At 37.1% G+C, this 18,117-nt stretch overlaps 1 pseudogene; it reads right to left on the bottom strand.

Moving 5' to 3' along the window:
* LOC139745347 (sodium- and chloride-dependent glycine transporter 1-like) overlaps positions 1 to 18,117 on the bottom strand; it is a 48,525-nt pseudogene that overhangs the window by 10,301 nt on the left and 20,107 nt on the right.

The raw sequence follows: 18,117 nt of genomic DNA, 5'->3' as shown, positions 1-18,117 counted from the left end.
TGTATTTTTAAATTTTCTGCTCAGTCACTAGTGCATGGGAAGACTACTACAGCTTGCGATGTGACATGAGTACAACGATACAAAGAAAATGTAAAGAAAATTCAATATATTTTCACTTTTCTCGCAAACTAAAAAAAAAACACTTAACTTAATCTTTGAACGGATTGTCCGATTTTCCCCCAACTTTCAAGGATGTGTTCCAGTAATAATGCTGCATTCACTCAATCCACATGTATTATTATGAAGGTGGACTTGTCCTTTAAAAGTGGTGAAAAATTACATTACTGGTTTCGGTGTAAAACATTTCGATACAAATAAAATTGTCAAGTAATTTGTATAGTCGTTATTGACAAGAAGACTTTAAAACGAACTAAAACAGGGGGAATGAAACTATTAAAAAAAATGCATGTTGATTGAGTGAATGCAGCAATATTAATACATCAATGAAAGTTTAAGAAATATTAGACAATCCTTCAAAAATTATGAATTTTTGAATTTTTGATGACGAGACCGCTGGATGAGATCATAACATCACATATGCAATACGATATATTGAGCAATAAGACATAAAGAAAATGTTAAAGTCAACTTATTTTCACTTTTCTTGAATAATGAAAACTAGCTACATTTATCTCTTTCAGAAAGCAGGGGGAATAATATTACCCTTGGCATATGTCAGTAACAAGTCCAGGGAATGTGTACTTTTTCATATGAAATGACACGTCTTTTCCAGGCTTTTGTCTTACTGGTTCTCGTGTTCTTGTAAATGCTGCGCATTGTTCTTATGCAAATAGTTGGAGACTGTATTTGTGAAAGCGGTATAAGACAAAACTAAAGAAAACTATGCAGCGAAATTTGATTTGAAATCTGACAGGAGACTACGGTGGCATAAGATACATTGACGATTTTCATGAACTGTCTCAGGGCAACCAAATCTTTTTTGTCTGTCATGTCTGTAGGGTCTACATGTAAATATTCCCCGTTTATTATTTCAATCAACTGAACATGGGGAAATGAGAAATACTGTAGATACGTGCATTAATTTCAAAAGTTGTCAGAAACGAGATTCTCCGCTTTGCTTTGTTGTTGTTATTGTTGATGGGTTGGGGGGGGGGGGGTTGTCATTGAAATCGGAGAGAACATCTTCCCTGCACCTTCCACACCTTCCTTGCCTTCACGTGACTGCTGACAAAGGAAACAGCTCACCTTGCCAGCTGACTTGACACCCTTGATGATACAGAGATAGACGATGATCCAAGCTGCCAGGAAAGCACCAAACATATCCCAGTTCATTGACCCCATGTCCTCCATACTGTCTGTGATGCGGTGCACGCGATAACTGAAGGACAAAAAGCACACAAGATGAATCAAATGAAGAAGACAACACTGCAAATTATATTGTCTAAATCTTATAGAATTTATTCTTATGATTGATACTAACAGCGTAAATCTTCTCTAACGAATGAAACTGCTCTAATCTATGGCAATGATTGGTCGTCAATTGGTTGCGATGCATGTTTGTACGACGCTGGGCAATCATAAGACTATTTCAGGCGACTCTCGTCGTAATGAATTCCTCGGAAGAAGCAATCTTCTCTCGTCATATCTAAATTTCGTTATAGCCGAACAGTAAAGTACATAATGATATATAGATTATAATTTTGGACCTGAATTTTTACTTCTTGGTCTCGAAGATTTCGTTATAACCATGTTCGTTATAGAGACGACACAGTACAACGTGAAAAAGAGGGCTGCTCAAACTACCACTATTGCACAAATTCTTGATGAGGTAAAAAGCTCAGCATAATAGTATTTCTGGCATTCCAGCAATAACTAAAGGAAGCTACGACACGACCTCTTGTCTTATTTTATAGAAAGAAGAGAAGGATACAAGAATGTTTGTGGATCAAAGTTTTACATGTGGATCTCCATGAGGGCGCTGTTTAAGGCCAGTGAACCATCATTAAGAAGGACACCGAGAGATTTTGTTGCTTACGTCAGAATGGAACCAGAATTTTCGCATGAGCTGCTTCAAATGTTTATGTTTCATTTATTTACGTTCATTTCTATTGACCTTGAGAGTATCAATAATAATTTGTAGAAAATTATATACCGTGTGTGCCATGTTCGTGGTTGGAACATTTACTTCCAGTTGACATTTGCTACATCATTATTACATAACATGAAAGGTGCCATATAGAGTATAGTTTCTCTGTCACTTCCACATAGATGATATCTGCATGATCGGTTTGCACGGTTTGGAAAAAACAGTTTATATATGGTATACGAGTAGGCCCTTTAGTATCCTGCGTGCGGAGGATTGCCAGTCTTTAGCAGGAAAAAAACAACAACAACGGAATACTTTTATTCAAGACTCACAGCCAATACTCCTCACTTGGTCGAACCGATAGCGAAGCATTAAAAGTCCCATTATGCACGCTTGAGTCGAAGCAGTTTTCAGTATTCCACGAGTTGTTGCAGTTTGACCATGGCAATGTGCGTTGACAGGAGGCTCCCATGTAGTAGATGGTCCAAGCGACGATGACATTGTAGTACAGAGCCACCAGCGTCGAGACCACAATCATGCCTATCCCCAGACCTATATGACAAGTAAAAAGAACTCGAATTACCAATGTTATATCAGCATTTATTGACCAAAACACAATGTTGCACACGATGGCCCTAACACTGTGTAACGCCATAACAATGAAGGCGCCTCAAGTGCCACTCCACATCGCATTAAGTTTGGGGTGTCGAATAATGAATCAGACACAGTTTGGTAGACGTTCCATCAATATCACACATAATAGGGGAGAGCGGGGTGAGTTGGGACGCGGGTCAAGTGGGACACGTTCTCTGAATCAAAAACTGTTCAACCAATCAGCGATTGGCTTATATCTACAATAAGCCCCTAGCAACCATACATCACACTAAGAAAGCCATGCAGCTCGGCAAATTCTAAGTATGTATAAATTGCTATTGACATTTTCCCCAAAATATGACATTTTTTGAAATCAGGCTAATTAACCTGTTGTCTTTGTATTCATGATTTCAAGGGCACAATTGAAGCTGGTGGTGAGCCTTATTGATATGCAACTAATATAACTTGTTTTTGACAAATGCCTGCGTGGTTACTGAGCAGTCGTACATATTCATGTATATGCCATGTGAGGGACAGTTGGGACAACGTGTCCCATTTGTCCCTAATAATAGCATTACATGTAAAACAGTTCAGATTTTCAAACATGTTGTTCAAACTTGTTTTGTTAAAATAAAGATCATTTTAAAGCATGTTTGACTGTTTTCATTACCAATGTTTCATTACGCCTTCCAACTTTGGCATTTCCGACACTTCTATAGGATGTCACACTTTACAAACACCGTCCCATTTCTCCCTTGCCGTTGTCTTTAATCATAAATATCTCAACTTAACAAGAATGGAACTAGTTCATTTTGCGATAAAACTCTTCAAATAAATACCTCTAAAGAGTGGGGCTATATTCCAGCAGGCGATACTACCCAAACTGGAGAACTGGCCAAGGGAAAACTCCATGACAAAGAGCGGTGCTCCAGCGATGACAAGGAAGAAGACATAGGGAATCAGGAAGGCACCTGTTGGTTTAACAGAGGAGAAATCAAATTCCCGTCAATATCTCATTCGTATACTTTAATTAAACTAGTGAGTATGGTGATATAAAAGCACACATTCTTGATGGCCATATCTTTGTAACGATCCTGTTTGGAAAGAGAGCAAAAACGGGGTCATCCCAAAAGACCGACACCCATGAGTCGTACAGCCCACGAGTCCTACAGCCCACTGTAGGACAGTGTGACACTAGGCAAATAAGGGCCATGAGACCGACACTGCTAGGTCTGCCCACGAGTTCGACACATACAACACGGGCTATTTAGGTAGATGATAGAGCCGGGGGGGGGGGGTGGCCTCCCAGGCCCCCCCCCCCCCTCCAGATCTCGGCAGTCGACCGCGCGATCGCGACGACACTTGGCACACACAGTGCCTATGACGTAATCTAATGTACCATGAAGTTATTTTTCAAAAAACTTTGGTATAAATCACTAAATAAACTTCAAAACAGGCACATTTTTTGTGCAAATAATATTCTTTTTAGTGTCCTTAGCAAATGCAAGAGAAAAAAAAAGTGCCATCGAAAAAATGTGCCATCGGAAAAATTTCTCAAGTATTTTACTGTTTTTTACTTTCTTATGTATTTCTATGTTTTTCGACTTTATGTTTTTCATTGTTTTCTCGAAGAAATTTGTCCGCGACTTTGTTCCGCGCAAGAAAATATGTTATTAATTGATTTTGATCAATAAAACCCCAAAATAATCATGCTTATATGAAATTGGCCTGTAAGCACAGTTTGCATTAATATTGTACACGAATTGAGGTTTTTGAGCAATTTTTGGTCTGACATGCATGTACATATTTACGCGCAACTTCGGAACCGCACACCCGAGCATCGCAGATTTGGTGCTAAAAGATGCGGGAGACTCGAAAGATAAAAGTCAGGAAGCATCGCGGCTATAGCTTTTCGCGATAGCGATACATCGCGCGGAACGTCGAGGGGGGGGGGGGCGGCTCGGAGCCCCCACCCTAGTTAGGGTTAAGTCGGTCTAGCGGGCTTTGTTTGCTCATAGTGTCGAACTCATAGGCTGTATGACTCGTGGGCTGTATGACTCGTGGGCTGTATAACTCGTGGGCTGTATAACTCGAGGATGTCGGTCTCGTGACGTGCACCTGCAAAAACAGCAGTAGCAATTTTCCATTTCACCGTGGCTTCGATATATAACAAAACATACGTATATGGCACGTATTGTAAGATAAATACGAATCCTTCTGGCTCGTCAATAATGCTTTCTACTAATTAGTCCCCATCGCAAAGATAAATGACCATGAAATATGATGTTCCTTGTTAGTATAGTAAATGTAAAATACATATCAGTAAATGCAGAAGTGGTATTTTCAATGAAGTTGGAGGAAAATCGGACAATGATTCTCTTAAAAGTTAAGAATTTGCAAAAAATAAATAATACCAAAATACGGTCGTAACAGCGTGCCTTCATTGCAGGAAAAGAAGACTTAAAACAGCAGGATACAACAGAGGGAAAATAACCCTTCAACAAATTTCTGCAATTCCAGTTTCATGTATCATTATTTCTTTTGAAACTACATCATTATTTTTATTAAAAGTTCATAAGAAAGCGTGGTTAATTTACGATGACAACTCACTTGTTGACATTTTGCATTCGCGGAATGCACAACGACTGAGTATGAGGAAAGAAACAAATCAGAACAAAGCAAAACAGTATATATGATCCCCCATTTTATATCTTTTCAGAGAAGGCATATACTTGAAAAGAAAGCATTGTGAGATTATCATTACGTTCCAGGCTTCACCCATGATTTAGAAACTGCACTTCAGTATCAGCAGATTAGAATTTAACATAAAGGTTGACCATTAACAATTATTCAATGTTTAGGAAATTTAAGTTTTTGAAAACGCTCACATTTCAGCATTGCTTATTTTATATAGTGGTCCTTTTCATCGCAATAGTACATTACCATTACATATAGAATTGTTGCGACTTTTCACATTTGATCTGTCCCCATACTCAGGTTTGCACATTCCAGAAACACCCATTTATTGCAAGTGAGGTATCGTTTTAAAGATAATCAATCAGGCTTCTTTGTGTACAGGCAATACCGGTAGAACAGAACAAGCTTTATTGCAGAACTTATTCTGAAAAATGTATGCTTTTGTAAGAAATTGTGGAATTATCTTTATGATTATTTCGTTGCTCTATTGTGACACTTGTATTCTTCTAGATAAAAATAAATCAATGAGAAATTTCTCTCTTTGACTCTGATCCTGATTCAATAATTATTTGGCACCCTTGATTACGTCTTACTTCTGCGATACAAAATCTAAGAAATGGGATTAAAAAATAAAACTATAACCTGTTTGCAGAGGATGATGTTTGTTATCCCGAAGGTTCGTTCTTTCGCAACTAACAAATTTCCGAATTATCAGATGTTTGTTGGTGTGAACATGAATTTAGGGTTCGTTATTCCAAAGACTCGTTAGACCAAAAGTGATATAAAGTACAATGTGAGTCGTTATTCCGAAAGTTCGTTTATCAAAAGATAAGGTTCTTTGTTCCGAAGGTTCGTTAATCCGAAACTGGAACAAGATGCGTAGTAACAAACCTTATTTCGATTTTGGATTAACGAATCTTTGGCATAACGAAACAGTATCCATTAACAGAACTCGTTCAGTACGTATTCATTAAGTTATTAATGTGTATTCAACGGTCGATATTCACTCCATATGAAACTCGATTAAAAGAAAATGAAAGCACTGTTGGTTCTCGGGCAAAACCACATAAACCGTTTCATTACGGCGACATCAGAACTTTCACCTTAAGTGACGTCAGTGTTTGGACCTACAATCATTTCTCTTACTTGGGGCTATGGTAATTTTAACTATATCATACAACAATGTATCGCGGATGCCAAGGTCCACCAATGAGACATTCTAGCGGCTTGATGAAAGACTTGACCAGGCATGCTAACATCATTCTCACGTGGCCTCAATTCCTTGGATTGTATCAAGCTTTTCTCTACGTCCAGTTCCAAGAGAATTAAACTTGAAATCATTTTACGATGTCAAATCATTCTGATACACATGTTATGAAATCCAAAATTGTATTGTCCCATTTCCGAAGATCTTTAAAACTTTAAAAGTCATACCAGACCTTAACATACGTACTTATACGATTCTTCAATGAAATTAAAAACGAACAGGGCAGACTTACTAATGATATCCCTTCAAATTAATCTTCTTCTCTTTTACTCTCTCCTCCTCTCATCTTTAGTCACCTTTTGATCATTTCTCTCTTCCATTTTCTCTCTCCTGTTCCCTCATATATTCACGAGTATGCTCTTACCACATAAATTGACATCAGGACAAATTTCAGTCACTCTTTCTTCTCTTCCTGTAATCTCCTTCTCTCTTTCACTATCTTTCTATTCATCCATCTGCTTCTCTCCAGTGATTTATTCATCTCTCTATCTGTCTCTCTCTACTCATCCAACCATTCATAGTTCACAGTCATAAAACAATGAAAAGGTTTAACATAAACACAATCATTTCCTCCTCATAATCGATATTTTGGTACCTGCTTCCGCCTGTGTGCAGACAGAGCGCTATCTCACGACTCCCACCGCCAGAGATAAAATAAGGTCTGGGGCGAGGTTGAGGGAGAAAGAGACACCTAGAAAAGAAAAAGCTGGACCAGACCTGTAGAACACGTAGAAGCTGAATAATCATGACAAATTAGGTTGCTAATAGCTTTGATATTGGTACATTTTGATGAAACGAGTGACAAACAAGGAGAAGGAATGAAAATACGTTTGGTTGTTTTTTTTTTCTATTAGAGTCACTATCTTCATTCAGACAAGAAATCTTGATAATGTATCAATGGACCATTAGTAACGTTTTGGCCTCAGTCAGTTTCTGGGTGACATAGTGTTGAATATGTAAGGAAACTTTTGTTTCTGTAGTTGCCATTAATTAAGAAAGTCATAGTCAGTATTACGGTACCTATAATCGTATCTGTATTACCAATAGGTATACATGCACCAAAGTTAACCAAAGAAATGTATGTATCTATGTATTTGTGAGCGTTGTGTGTGTGTGTGTGTGTGTTTGTAGGTGTGAGTGTATTTGTATTCCGTGCGAACAGTCAATACTAACAACTGATTAACCTAAATCAGCCCACATCTCTCACACAGAAATATGGCACAACAGTGTAAAAAAATGATCTTGAGAATGTTTTGACAGTTGTGGCATGAAATGTGAATCTGGAACATGGACTCCGTTGCTTAAAGGGGAAGGCTAGTAACTGATCAGTGGAAATCAGTGGAAATGCTGGGAGATGATTGTTCCAATCCTCATGGGATTCATTCAAGAGTTCATTGTATATCTATCGTTGTGTGAAAATGATTTGCTTCAGAATGGTCTCATATTCAAGTAATGTGCAGTTTAATGCTCCGTCACTGACCAGGGACGCTAACCTGGAAGCATTAAACTGCACATTACTTGAATATGAGACCATTCTGAAGCAAATCATTTTCACACAACAATAGATATACAATGAACTCTTGAATGAATCCCATAAGGATTGGAACAATCATCTCCCAGCATTTCCACTGATTCCCACTGATCAGTTACTAGCCTTCCCCTTTAAACACAGTCCTCTTAGTTATACAAGCAAATAATGTAGGGCAGGGTTGCGTGCGATTGATTTCTTGAGTTGCATTTGCGCACAGAGTTTTCAAACAACGACGCCGATGTGACGAGTTCAAAATGGCAATGATCATTGAATTTTCCTATTTCACAAGCAGCTTTCAACAATGGAACAGCAAACTATCAATAAGTAGGGCATAGGTCTAGCATGAATACGAAGGATGCAACTAAAAGTAGAGGGGGAAATGAGATGAAAGCACAAGTTGGTGTCATGAATCTCGCAGCCCCTAATGTAGGTTTTCCCAGTCAATTTCATACTTTTGTCATTCGAGTTTCTACTAGTATTTCGAACATTTGGTTTCACGCATTCTACGCTCGCGGCACTGAATCAGCAATCAAATGAATTCAATATCCGGTCATTTGAAATCACTATCAGAGCATTAAATTCACTATCGGAGCATTCAAATTTACGAGAAGAGCATGCATTTCAGCAATGAGCATTCAAATTCATATCAAGTTGGCGACGGAATCTTGTCGGTCTTTCAAATTCGTGAAAAGGCAACCATGTTCCAAATAACTGCATTCAATTAAAAAGAAAAAGACTGGATTTGGTTAGTTTGGAGCCTTGTATGTGTGTCTTTTTCATTTAGCTTTGAATATATTGGGATTTATGATTAATATTATTTATTTTAATTGCTGTATAGTTCCACCTATTCATTGATAAATTTGAACTCGGGCTTCACGAAAAGGAATATACAGGCACATGTCCTTAATGACATAAAAATAATGGAGGTCCCATGTGTGACTATACTCACAACTCATGTACGTAAATGATCCCACTTCATTTATTCATCGCAAAGAGCAGAGTGTTTAACCCGTGTGCCCGGTGAAGTGGTCTCACCTTACATTCAGCTGGACCCCATGGAAGACCAGCTATTGTAGCCATCTTCTTTCTTTTAGATGGAAAATGAAACAAACAAACAAACATTAGGCACTCTACAGGCCTACAGACGATCATGATACGGAAGGTTGGTTGACACCTTCGGGGGAAAACACAATTTTGACTACACTGAAACGGATAACATGAACAGTGTATACGTTGTTGTTTATTGCTATCTTATTGGTTTACTTGTGTGAGGTAATTGTGTGTCAGTTTGTCTTTAAGTTGATGCATTGTCATTATGTGGTTAGGGTTTGGGCGTTGTCAGCATGCAGTATCATCAAGAAATAATAATGATTAGATTGTCGTTGTGATGTTTGGATGCACCGCTGCTTGGACCTTACAATTTATGTTGTTTTTTTATTACATTATGCAAGCCTTCATTGGTTATGCATGCCACTCTTCCTTTCTTAAAGAAAAAAAAATCTACTCCGTTTTCCTTGTTAGATTAATTGCACGAAGTAGGAACTAGATCGCCTGAAAATTAAAATATGAACGCTCCAAACAAGCTCATTGGGACTATCACATGACTATCGCGTGAATTTGAATGCACTAGTAGGAAATGGAAAATGAACGCCAAAGCGTGAATTTGATTTGACGAAAACGAAATAGAACGCCCATAAATGAAATTGATCGCTGGGATTCTGAATCTGAATGCCCGAATATTTTTGCGTGGGTGCGCTGTGGGAATTTGAATGCATATTAAATGAAATTGAACGACAAAAGTATGAAATTGACCTTGAAAACCTATGACGAAAAGAAAAACCAAAATCAAATTTAATGGTTATGGGCAAATGATTATCATAATTTATCATCTGCTTTCATTTCATTTATCATGTAAGTGTTTGGTAAAGCAGCCTTTGAGAGATTGGTAAAATTTCATTGACAAAAAAAAAAAAAGATATTGGATTCACTAGAGACGTCGAGTATAGACGGGGGATCAATAGTGTGCGTATTTGACGTGAAAGAATTCATTTGACACGCAAATGTCCGATTAAAATATTTCATAGCTTCGTAGACAAGTCTAAAATGATAATGAAATACTACAAAGAGAAATATTGTACAATATTGTCAAATGTGAGAATACAAGAATTCGTGAATATAAGAATTCGTGAATATAAGATTTCGTATAACGACTCTCATGAGATCCAAACTTCTAGTGAGGAACATGCTTCACCAGATGACGCAAGTTAAGGGACCTTTTTGGCAAATTTCTATGATTATGATGTGTGATATTCTTTCAATCGCGTGTCTTCGACTTGTTATGCCAGGCACAAGACGACTGGGGTCTAACTGCAAAGAATATGGTGAGCTTTAAATCTGCGACGCGAAATTTAAGACGACGCTATTCGGCTGAAAATGATGTTGCGCATAATATGCGCGAGACAGCTGTCTCCATTATCTAACCAGTGAAGGTACGTCGTCTTAGCGTCCGAGTCGCAATTACTTTAAACCTCACTAGATTGTCGCTGCAACAACAGCAAAATGAAGGAGAGGTTCCATGCGTGAAGTTTTCTATCCGCTTCATGTGTTAGATGTACATCGCGCATGAGTGAGTGGGCATGGTGGGTGTGTCTGAGCCTGATTGTGTTCTTCGCACAAGGTTACATTGTGATTATGCAGGCCTTCACCATGGAATATATGGAATGAAACATGCTGAAATGGAAATGTTTCATGAGATATCAAAAAGTTAGGCATGAATTCGATGTACTATAAGATGTAACAAAAAGTGAAGCATTTTTACTTGTGTGCAGTACAGTCATAGCAGTGGCCTCTTTACCGAATGATGAATCACAAAAATCAATAGTCACAGTTTCTACTCCACAAGAATTACGTATAGTGACAGTGTATCATAATGACAATGTTTCTATCAGGAATGAATATGTCAGTATTTTGCACGTGACTTTGATAACATGAAAACTTTTATGCAACAGTCTAGGTACATTCTATTCTATCACAGACTGATTTCATCAACCTTATCGTTGAAGGAAATTTACAATGTATATGGATTTCATTGAAAGCAGAAGTTTCAGCAATACATACAGGCATGAGGTTTGAGGAGAACCATACAATCCGTTCAAAAGTTTTGGTGAATTAATGTGCAGTCATCGATGGATGAAAAGACTACAACAAGCAGAATGACAAGCGATGTTGAAAAAGAGAAAAAATGAAATGTAAAAAGAATTCAACATAATCATTTTCATTTTTGACATATTGCTAGGGTTAGGGTTCTAATATTACCATTAACATAAACGGTAAGCAATCGAAGGAATGTGCACACTTGTGAACACATTGATGAGATTTTATGTATTTTCTTTATAAAGTGCCCTATACTGACTGTGAAATAATGAGTTATTGAAGTCTTGTTATCCACTTACAACGCTATAATGTATGCTCTAGGAAGTAATCCTTCATGATGCTATATAATCCATCTTATTTTCCGTTGATATCAAAATGAGAATAAGCCATTGAGTAAGCGGTTAATTGTCAAGGTGATATAAGTGTGCAAAGGTTAGGTGATAATGACAGCATACTATTTCCAATACTTTTATTTGCTTCGCACAACTCAGTCGGAAATTTTGTCAGGTTTTGAAATGGAACCGCTACTATGTTTAACAATACCTGTCTGTGACATGTTAATAGCATGGTGTGTATCATGGTTCTTAAGGCATGGCACATGCAAGTGTCAGCATTTTAGCTACCCTAGAATGGCAATTCCTACATGCCTTTGTAATACAGTCTTGAAACTTCGTGCACACATAGGTACCCTCTACTAATACGACTTGTATGACACTGGCTTTATATCAAAACACAGCGACTCCGTACGTCGTAACAGATTTGGAGATGGAAACTGCAAATATCATGCTATGGAAATTTCTGAAGTTTAAACATCAAAGCTCAGCTGAGTGCTCTATTGGTTCTTCGGGGATAGAAAACAATTCGAATGAATTATGTTCATCAGACATGGTATTTACAACATGTGAGAACGTGAAACGAGGATGCCAAATGCATTTTGTCTGATGTTGACAGAATATTTTGTAGTCTTTGACAGACGATTTGACCAATAATAGCTCACTAGTTGACAATTCATAGCTACATGGACCGTATGGAAGACATTGTATTCGAAATTGTGCTTATTGACAATTTTATTAGCACAGAACAATGTATTATTATAGTCATGTATATAACATTCCTTTTCCTTTTTTTTTTGTTATTAGTGACATCATAGAGGGAAACTCCTCCAGAAGAACCGAAGGGATACCTTAAACATGTTAGAGAAAGTTAGTTTTCAGACTTGTGCATCCTTGATTTTTTGTTTCATTGCAAACGTCCTTTTCCCAGTTCTAACCATCTGTTATACGTCGACTTTGTTTTTATTTAACGTTTATTCACTGTATGTTTACTTGAGTATCAAACATAATGGCTTGAATAACATTCACGATTGGTTGAACCACATGATGAAAATGTAATTTAAAGTACAATGTTGTATACAAACCTCCACCATTCTTGAAGCACAGGTAAGGAAAACGCCACACATTGCCGAGCCCCACTGCGTAGCCAACCGAGGAGAGAATGAAGTCCATTTTATGTCCCCATTGTTCTCTCTCCTCCTCACCTCCTTCATCCTTCAGCTCTAGACTCGCCTTCTCCGCGTCAGCCTTTAGGGTGAGTCAACACAAAACCGTCAGGAATTAGCCAAGATATTGCACACAAATGGCTGATAATGCCAGCAGGCCTTTCTCTCCATTATTACCTTTTTGGTCACAATTCCATATTTTTATTTTTCTCACAAAATTACCTCTTCTTGATACTTATGAACATAATATGTTAAAAATGATATTTGCTTTGATTTGATTTATTGGTTTCTGTATTGTTTACTTATCGAGGTACAGGTGAACAGTTAATACAGTTCATGGTCAGTCACATGATTACGTAATAGAATAAATGCGTCGATATTTTTGCGAAAGAATTTCGGGTATAATACACAAACAATGACAATGAAATTACTGATATCCAGAAAGTAACACTGTTTTTACAGCTTTCTTAAAAGAGTATATAGATTTTAAACTTCGAATTTCGGAAGAAAGAGAATTCCAAACATCGAGTCCGGTGTGTCTGACAGATTTCAGAGCCATCACTGTTTTAGGATTATATAAATGAAACTTATCAGATTGTGTTGCGGGATAAGAATGTGTTCTTGTTTAATTGAAATAGTGAGAAGAAAGATATCTTTCCCTTATTCTCATAAAGACCCAAGTGTATAGTACTTTTTCATTATAAGGATAAAAAATATATAAATATGTCGTGTATGTGGAATTTTCTCTGTATATATTGGTTTTACATTGTTGTCCGTTCATTTCGTCACGAAATGTTGCAATTTTGACAGTGACAGTACATCAAATTTAGACAACTATTAGCATAAATTTTGAACGGATTGTCCGATTATTATCAAACTTTACAGATGTGTTCTACATGTACTGATATTACAGCGCATTCACTCAATTTTCGTTGACATCTGTGTTCAAATATACGTTTCTGAGCAAAGCTCAAGTCCTACTCTCTTTTATTTTGAGTGTGAAATGATTTACTTCTAAAGGAAAGCTTTATAACTTTGGAATATATACTCATAGGTTGCTGCAATTGAAAATATAGAACTAAATTTAAATGTAACTCCACTGAATTGATAATTCAGGATGTCGACTGATTCGTGCATGAAGCTCAGTTAGCCTGAGTATCCACATTATGTGATGAAAAATAAACAGTCGAGACCAATATAAACCATGTGAAACGGCATTCTATTGCAACACTCAGATTTGTTTGTTTGTTGTTAGTTCGTTGACTATACATGTAAATCAGATTTTGAAAGAAGAAATATGATCATGAAAAGTCGTGGTTACTTGAAAATGAACAGTACTGGTGCGCTTGCTATCAAACAGCAGAGTCATTAACGGGGACAATCAGAGCAATGCAGGTCAAAAAGCGTCTTTATGACATGCTCCTGTATACGACTAGTCGTTATCTAAATTTATGACCTCTTGATTCGTTTTGCGAAGTCATACAAATACAATCAAGGAGATTATATAGCCTCTAGCCCATATACAATTCCTCCAAATATCATTGTATTGCAGAAAAGAAAATCAAGGGTAATCCACCTTGAACTAAACGCATGATACGTCAGTGAATACATGAACGCGATGAAAATGCAGGCCTTAATGGATGTAACTACCTCCTTCTATTATAGTGAACAGACAGCTACAAAATTTGCAATTGTGTGATCAATCTGTTTCACCTTTATCTTTGGGCCAACCATGGAGCTACACAATCGTAGCTCCATGGGTCAACAGACAATTTCCTAGATTTTCCAATGATGTCATAAAGATAGGAGTCACGGGGCTCCAATATCAAGTGAGATAAGCTTCCACAATATCTTTCCTAAGACCTTACCATGTATTGTCTGAAAAAGAGAAGATTGCATCAACGTGCTGGGTTTTTTTTTTATTTTTCTTGTATATGTATATATATATATATATATATTTTTTCTTTTTTTTTTGAGGGGGGGAGGTTCGTTTGGTTGTCGTCAAGAATATAATTCATGACATGACTGGCAACTTGTTTCGTATGACATGACAATGAGGTGCGAGCGTAAAGTTTCATATACATATAATGATTCGTTAACTCGATATGCGTCGTCGTCTCTATACTGAGACAAGTTTATCACCCCCCCCCCCCCACGTTAGTTCATGTTTCAACGTTCATCAATTACTCTTTGTCACTCTTTATCCAAATTTCTTTCGATATTAAAATCATTATAAGAAAGATACAAATCAAAAAGATGGTAGCCTGGTATTCCATTTAGTTTACTGCGTAATTACATCAATTGACTCGCACGCAAACACACACACACACACGAACACACACACACAGCTGAAGAGACGCAAGCTAGCGCTCAGCTGACAGTAATTAATAGTGTGTTAAAAAAAATAGGGTGATTGATGCCACTTTCTGATTTTAATGAACGCAATAGTTACAGTAAACGTGATTAGCACATTCAAGCAATAGAAATGTAAGTTTTCGTGCTTTTTCAAGAAGTAGTGCTAAGGGGCATGTTCCCTCATGTGTCCAAATTAAATGAGATGAAAATGTCACAGATCTCCCCACTGACCTGCACACAAGCCGCCACTGCTCTGTGAAATAACAGAATTTGAGTTCATATTCCTCTCAAAATATTATACAGTTGCAATAGTTCAGACATAATAACTTTCAATTTGAAGGATGGTAGTCATGGTAGCAATGTCATTACAAAATATACCCGGGGTCATCGATTACGATGATTAAAGTAAGCTGATAACATCGTCATCTCATCAAATTTCCGTATCACTGTCTCATAAAAACGAAGAAAGTTCAAACTTCTACAACCTACTCATGTTCTATTCCATAATGAAATTTCTCTCTTCTTCAATCTGATTCTGTAAACTTCAACTTAAAAATGACAAAACATATCACTTTAAATCTTTTTTGAATTATAAATACAATGCGTGTGAGTTGGACTTCTCATCCTTGAGCGATTATATTGAGGCTGAAGTTTCAATATCATTTTTTTTTCATTCAGATTTACCATCTTAAATGTCTTTAGTTAATACTCGCTAGCTCTCTTGGGACATGGAGTTTACAGCTCAAAGTGAACGTAAGAGATAGAAAAGAAAGAATCACAATATTTACCGACCTTGCTGGTTTTGTAACTCGTCTCTACTATGCAAATAGACTAGCTTTTTGTTATTCGGTCTGCCTGCCAGACTCTTTGATAGGTTTCACGGGCAGACCCTTTGATAGGTTTCACGGGGTAATCAAGAAAGTAAATTCCGTAACCCATTACGGAAAGGCGTCATGGTTCTTTCTTAGGCGCATAGATAAATTTACATTTCTGGCCTACAACAAAGAGCAATCTTTGTGCGACTTTCAACCCCCGGCATGTTTAGCCTTGTCAACGCCCCTTTTCTGAAGATATCTTATACACGCTTGCTTTTGAAACGTTTTGGGCACCATCAGTGGGCAGAACATCACAAAGATGTTTATTTTTTGGTGGTACATTTCCATTCTCTCAGTGAACATCATTTGGAGTTTGATTTTAAAAGAAGTTACAGTGTAGGCCCTAAATGTAACCGTAAGAAATTACTGTCACGAGCAAAAAAAAAAACAGAATATAGAATTGTGAATCTAGGGGCTGTTTTGTCAAAATCTAGATATGATTTCAATGGTTGAAAGTTGTGCCTTAGTGTCGAACAAAGATTCTGTGTCACAAAGCCAGTAAGTATAGCATGCAAGTGCCAATAAGTGTGAGTAACTACATCTATATCGGTTCCCTTGCACGCCTTGAATGCATGTTTGTTTGTCAATATTAATGTACAGTGATTACTGCAAAATTAATATTAATACCAAGTGAAGGGACAGTGCAGTTTATGCCTATAAAACAACAATTCTGAAATCAAAGAATCAAAAATGTAGCTGAAATCATACAAGAGTAGAAAAGGGTTTGGACGATTACAACTGTATGTCGATATTAAAAAAATATATATATGTTTTGAATTGACAATTTGTGCAACATTTACTTTTGACCTGATTTCTGTGCGCTCTGAGCATTAGATTTTCATCTAATATATTCAGATCAATATAAATTAAACCTATTATAAGTTTTCCCACCCGAAATCGTCAAATTTCCATTCGATTTAAGATGAAATAATCAAGATGAATATTCAAAATATCTTAGTGGTTCTTTCAATTCCATTTCAAGAGCATGCGATTTCTTAATGTCCTCATATTTACGTGTAAAAAGCGCCTTCAAATTCAAAACGAATAAGAAAGGTATTCAATTTCTCACCGCCGTGATTAACGTTAAGGAATTTAAATTCACTAAAAGGCAAACATCTACAGCATTTGGTTGGCGTTTTTTCACTGTAGATGCTCTCTGTAGTTACTCATCTGTTTTAATTATTGCAAACCAGTTTTAGTGAAATGGGAACTGTGCTTGTATTGAAATTTCCACGCCTCTGACAAACCATCATCAGAGCAACAGTTCGTTATGAGATTATCTCCACTTTCAGACACACAAGTCATGTGTTACATTCATTTATACCCGACTTTTAGCGACTCCTCGATGAGAGTATATTTCCAGAATACTGACGGAATAGTAGCTGAAGCATTTGATAATCAACACATTATTCAATGTAACTGCAGGGCCGACTTTGGCCACCAATAATATGGACACCGGGGAGGCACAAAAGCTGCCAGGGGAAGGGATACAAAACATTATTGTAAGAAATAATGAGATACTGTTTGACCATTACGAGTGTTAATCCAACACTCTTAGAGGATAAAGTTTAACTGCAAAAGAAAGATTAGACATTAAAAAAATGCGCAAACTAGGATTAAAACTAATTGATTACATGAAACTTCGAAATTTTGAAAAAAGGGGAAATTCAACGTGTGGAATGTGGCATAAATTACATAACTGCAAACTTGATTGTATTCATTGAATTTGAACATCCGAAGTGTGAAGTTGTGATGTGCCCTAAAAACGAAATTGAAAATTGTACTTAGGGCAAAATTGAACGCCTCTCCTATCACTGGCAAGAAAATTGAATGCCAACGTTGCGTCGTTTGATTGATTTTTCCCCTCAAAATTGACTGAAAATTATAGAAGGAATCATATGAAATGATTGCATGCTCAAAGAATTAAGATTAACTCTGAGAGAAGAGCGGTGACGAAAATCGATTGAACATGAACGCCTATTCATTCATTGGGAATCTGTTCAAATTGATTGGAAACATACATTATCAGTAATATGGAGGCTGGGAAATTAATCTCAAGCATGCTGCCTCAGAAATTGTGACTTTAGCGATGATGATGAC

Source organism: Diadema antillarum, unplaced genomic scaffold (assembly GCF_040938485.1).
Source record: "Diadema antillarum isolate AM-2024a unplaced genomic scaffold, OU_Dant_1.0 seq00001256_RagTag, whole genome shotgun sequence".
NCBI classification, from domain to species: domain Eukaryota; kingdom Metazoa; phylum Echinodermata; class Echinoidea; order Diadematoida; family Diadematidae; genus Diadema; species Diadema antillarum.
The sequence above is the reverse complement of the archived record's forward strand: the minus strand, read 5'-3'. Positions and strand labels throughout refer to the sequence as shown.